Raw genomic sequence first — 6,000 nt, forward strand, 5'->3', positions numbered from 1 at the left:
TCATTCACCACGTAGCATGGTGGTGGAGACCCCTTCCACCCACCCCACAGACTGTTTACCCCTTCGATGTCTGGCAGAAGGTTCCAGAGCCTCTGAACCATCACTGCCAGGCAGAGCAACAGCTTCTTCTCAAGGCGACCAGGCTCATGAATACGCTGCTGCACCCCCGAGGACCACCACTGCCCCCACTATTCATCCCCCAACCTCAAAGACTGCCACAAGCCTGATCAGACCCCCCCCCAATACTGATATGTGTTGTTTGTTTGTCTTTTCTGTTATTATATTTACACATTCTTTAATTGCACATTTTCACTTCACCGCTCACATAAATAAAACTGAAGATAGCTTTGTACACATTTGATATTTTATTGTATTGTGTTTTTATATTTCTGTGTGGCACCATCGAGGGGCTAAGAGAACGTTCCGTATACTTGTACATGGATGTGTTGACAATAAAGAAGTCTGGAGTCTAATTCCAACTGACGTTACTTAACGAAAACTACAAAAGCACAGACATTGCTACAAATCACAAAGACATCAACAGTTCATCACTCTGAGGACCAGGACCTGCGGTCAGTAATTACATGCCAAAATAACTTATTGATGTCATGCACTTGCAGTCCAGTCATACTCTGCAGTCCTGTGTAACTTGCCTAAATGAGGTGGCTTGTAAGTTTTAATAATCAGTAAACACTAAATAAGTCAGGCTTTACCCATAATGCAGCTGAATAGCAGGAGGTAAATAGACCCAAATTAATAAAACAATGGCTGAATATTTATATGTACTGAAGAACTCGGAGGAAAACCCAAAACGACATGGGGAGAAGATGCAAAGTCCACACACATGGAACCACAGTGGAGACTCAACCATAGATCACAAGGCCACCCCGGTCTGGGTCATATATAAGTAAAATGTGCATGATTGGATGGTGTAATTTTTCATACCATACAGATATTACACCACAGTGTATGGTGTTTCAGTGGTATTTTAAACAGCAAAGCCGATTCTGTATTTTGACATTTTGGTGATAAAATTTACCAAAAGCTTACAGTTTTCCATACATAAGTTAACTAAATGGTAATTCTACTAATAAATGAGTTTTCAATTTGTAAATGTAAAAATTATGTCTTCTAGTACAAACGTGTGAGCCAAAGTGAGGTAACCGTGGTATAAGTGGGTTAGGGTTAGGGTTGGGGTTAGGGTGGCGCTTGAAGCCGTGCATCACACCTTTGTTTCCACACACCGCATTAACTCTTACTTAATTTACTTTCCTTTAAGTGGCAGTACTGCTATTTCACAAAGGATCTCACTGGTTACAAAGCGAAAAATAGGATTTTCTAGATATGTTGCTAAATACATTTTGCTAAATACATTTGAAAACAGTCTCGGAAAAATGCTCTGAATGCTCATATGCAATAAGAAACTTTGCAAAAAAAACTGCGATACACTAATAACTAAACACCGGCATTTCTGCTCATCAGTCACTTCCTGTGGAGTTACCATGGCATGCAGGGTTATTGTTATTATTTATGAAACAGCATGAATGCCTGGCAGCACAGGTGGCTCTCACAGCTAAGCGCCCTGGAAAGAGGGATCAAAAGGGTGCCAGGGGATGAGAAACAGAGAGATGATCTGGTGTCACTCCTAATAACCTCGACGGTGGCAGCACAGCTAGGGCGTCCAGACACAAGAATCGGTGACTACCTGTTGTGCAGGCGTCTGCGTTATGGTTGGATAAGGATGGTGCCCGTTGTGCTGTTTTAACCAATCGAGCGAGCTGAATCTGAGCTTTCTGATTGGGTGGTTCAGCAAAGCAAATCAGAGAAGGGTGTCAGTGCTTTTAATTTTACAGCTGATTGGTGTGTGTGTGTGTGTGTATATATATATATATATATATATATATATATATATATTTTTTTTTTTTTTTAAGTTATTAATTGTCTTAGATAGAAATACAATACTAGTTATCCTATTGGCCATAAGTAAGGTACTTAGGATATTTTAGCATTAATACAAATGATTTAACACATGCATTTTGTCTTCTATAATTTCTAAACATATTAACTCCAAGGAAAATACAAGACTCTTTAGAAATATCAGCATTATATAAATATAGTGATAATTCTTTGCTTGATGATAACTTCTCAGGAAATGCTTTCTCACTAAAATCCTTTTTGATTGAAGCAGAGACTGTGAGGTCACTTTCAGATGCTGTGATTCTCACAGATATCTTGGCTCCAAACCCACGGCAGCTCACATCTGGCTTTTCCTTGCAATAATTCGGCACTAAGCTGATGTGTTTTCCAATTGAAACTCAGGTGCTCTGCAGGGCTTTGATTTGCGTCAAAAAATCTGCGTGCGAGTCATGTGCTAATCAAAATGCTACTTCCTGTATTTAGCATTTCTGCCAGCGGAGACCCTTAAGTTCTCATTACTTGCAGCTGAAAGTGACAAATGAATCTTACGTAAGAAATTATATAAGAAAATCTGGACAAAATAAAGTGGCTGGCATGAACACAGACGTCTCCCTTCCCAACAATCCTCTTACATAAACAGATGGTCGTGTTACAGGCCTGGGCACCACTGTTGAATAGCAGAACCCACACCGCACATAACACCTGGAAACACACAGCTACAGTTTCACTGATACGTACGTCCAGATTACATGGCTTGTTGAGTTGCACTTTAGCACGAGTATATGAACAAATGGCAAAGTCCCAACATACATAAATTAGTACGACTAGTACGAGATTAATTTTAGTAGTGGTTTGTGTTAACCAAAGAACTTTTCCATTTCATTTGTTTAGCTGGTTTTCTTGTCCAGGGTATTTTCATGTTTGTTGTGGTAAAATGCTTTACAGTCATTAAAACAACGAATGGAACAATCTCCAGGTAATGTAAAAAATCACAGAAACACCTTGATATTTTCATTTCAAGACCTAAAATATAGTAGGGTCACCTTATATTCAGCTTTTCTTGGAATGCTATAATACAACTGAATAGTCAAATATTGAACCATTTTTTTGTGGAGTAAAGGATACGAAAGTCTACTTTTCACTGTGCTATTCAGAACTTCCCAAAAAGCTAAGTGATGTCTCCATCTGGTATTTGGGGAGGCCATGTTTGACTTGCTGATGTTTATGAAAGTACTCTGGAATTTGTTTAGTAGTGTGTTTGTGTCCATCATCATCTTGGAATATGGGATTATCACGAGGGAACAGTCTTTGCATTACAGGCCGTTCATGGTCTTGTAAAATGACTTTATATTCTTTTATCTCCAAATTACTTTACCTGGCTCTTCTGCTCTTGGATTCTCAACTTCTTGACCATCTGAGCCCCAGAAGGTTACACTAGGATCCCATCTGTCTTCTTATGAGCTTGCTCCACTTTTACATCGGTGGTGACCTGGTGGAGAGGGAGTCCATTTTCAAATTCCTGGTCACTCACATGGTAGAGGACCTCTCACAGACAGTCAGCTCCAACATCCTGCTGAAGAGAACACGTAGGAAGTCAATCTGCCCAAACAGCTACTGGTGATATTGTACTGCTGTTAGCCTGGGGATGTACTGATCTACTGCATCTCACTGCAGTTTGCCAGCTGCTCCTCTGCTGATAAAAAAAATAACTGCAGAAAGTCAACAGCTACACTTAAAAAAACCACAGGGCCCCAGCTACCTACGCTAGGATGCTTGTGTAGTGCCATAAGCTCCAGGGGGGAACCACCATGCCCCTATTACCTTTTTTCACTACTGCCATCAGGAATGCACCACGGGACAGTTCCTGCTCACACTTTTAGACCGAAGATCAATGCTATTGAGAACAATGTTTAAGTCAAAGTTGTACTTTCTTCTGCGGTATAATCCCATCTTATACTGTGCTAGATTTTGTAACTGTGTAAGTGCTGAAGAGATTATCAACCAGAATTTCTTCCTTTCACCCGGGGGGTGGGGGGGGGGGGGGGTTGCTCAGATGAAGGTAGGACCCATATTTTACCTAAGTGACTCCCACCAGATAAGCAGTAAACTAACTGGCTCAGTTAGCATTGAACCGTAGGTTCTAGCTTTGCGTCAACATTAATTTGCCTCATCATGGGAGATTTGGGTCCAGTGGTGCTGCAAACATTGGCATGAAATCCCTGAGATGGCCAGTAGATGATCTTATGAGATTATAACCCAAACTGTTCATGCAAAATAGCGGACCGGAGATCATTTACTGGAATCCCCATACTCCAAGTGCCCATCTGCCTCTTGGACACTAGCCAGAAACCTGTGGATGTACTTTATCAAGATCACAGGATCCAGATCTCTTTGTTAGATAGACATGCTCATTACGTACCAGTACTGACTAGTATGACCCTGCACCAACTAACCCAACCGCTGGAGTTCTCAGATCTCACTAAGACCAATCAGAACAGAAATGTAGAACAGAAACAGGCTTGCATTACTACAATGATGCTTTCTATAAACGCAGTGTAAATCAGTGCAGGTGTACCCATACTTGTATGCCAACCCCTTATGGAAGGCTGCCACGTCAAACATTCCCTTGTATGGTGCCTCCCATCCAAGAAAACGCTCCCAAACAGAAACCCAATAAACCCCAATTATGTAGCATTTATGCATGGTGACCTGATGTATTTAGACACCCAAGCAGGAAGCGTTCAGAAAAAAAAAACTCAATATTGTTATGGCTTACTTGTCCATTGCTGTTAATCTCACTGATATGTCAACAGGCACTTCAACAAACCCTGACACATTTCCAACTGTATTTGACACCAGACTTTTCCCTTGGCTGCCTTTTGAAGCAGACCACCAGTATCAGGCTGTGCAACAATAAATATATGTAGTATTTTTAGCACTGGTGTACAATTTGATTAATTTGGATTTCATTGGTTAAAAATAATGCAAAAAAAACTGGGGTACACCAATTTTCTAAAGTCACCAGCAGGGGGAGACAAACACTGTAGTCCAGCTTTGTAATCTGTTACTTTACCCACACCCTGGAACGTGCAAACACATTCGTGTTATTTTCTTTTCCCTTAACCAGGCAAAACATTTTGTAAAACTATGTAGAACAAAATGCAGCTCAGTCACAGGCAACAGAGGATTCACTTTTCATCTAATAAAATAATGTGAAATAAAATATAACCCACCCAGCAATGTCACGTATCCCACACTTCTTGTTTAATCATTTGGGGCTACTGACTCTTAATTATGTTTTCTTTTTGTGTCTTTGCTAAGCGTAATGAGTTCTTGGGCAAATAATGATTAAAAAGTAGCACTGATACGTAGAAACTAGTTTTCAAATATTTTAACAAATTTAATTACATAATTAATAAAATTCCTTGCATTATTTTACAGTAATCAACTGCATCCTCTGAGAGTAGAAATTAAGCCCAAACTGACATATTCCATATTGCACACTGCAAAAAAATGAGTTGATGACTCTGGTCAGCCTAAACTAAACATGAGTAGCTTTGAACTGAGTGTCATGCTAATTCCCGAAGGTACGTAACTGTTGTTGTTGTCATCAGGAACTGTACAGCTTGTCCCTCTCAGCACAACACGATGGGGAGTGGGAACAGGGAGGTGCTGTTTGACGAGTCAGCTGACTCTAATGACCCCCTTTTTATTTTCCCCCTGGGGCTTGATATCAGTGGCCCTAAGTTCAGCAGAAAGGGGGCGGCTCTCGAACCTCAGCCCACTGTTCCCATGGCGATCATCTGTCTAAACACCAGTCACATCCAGTCCAGCTAGAAGGGAATGAGGGGGCTACAGTAGCAGAGCAAACCTTAAACACGAAATAGTATAGAGGCAGGAGCCCCATAGTAGAAGATGGAACCACTGCAAAGCTTCCTAAGCGCTAAATTTAAGAGAAGATCTATGGAACATGTTCTGACAATTGAGGTATTTCTACCTGAGTCTTTTTCAGCATTGAAAAATGATTCCAGGTACAACATGGGCATTGTTATCACATAAACGATATTCTAACGGCATCAGTCA

Source organism: Brienomyrus brachyistius, chromosome 4 (genome assembly GCF_023856365.1).
Source record: "Brienomyrus brachyistius isolate T26 chromosome 4, BBRACH_0.4, whole genome shotgun sequence".
In the NCBI taxonomy this organism is placed as follows: domain Eukaryota; kingdom Metazoa; phylum Chordata; class Actinopteri; order Osteoglossiformes; family Mormyridae; genus Brienomyrus; species Brienomyrus brachyistius.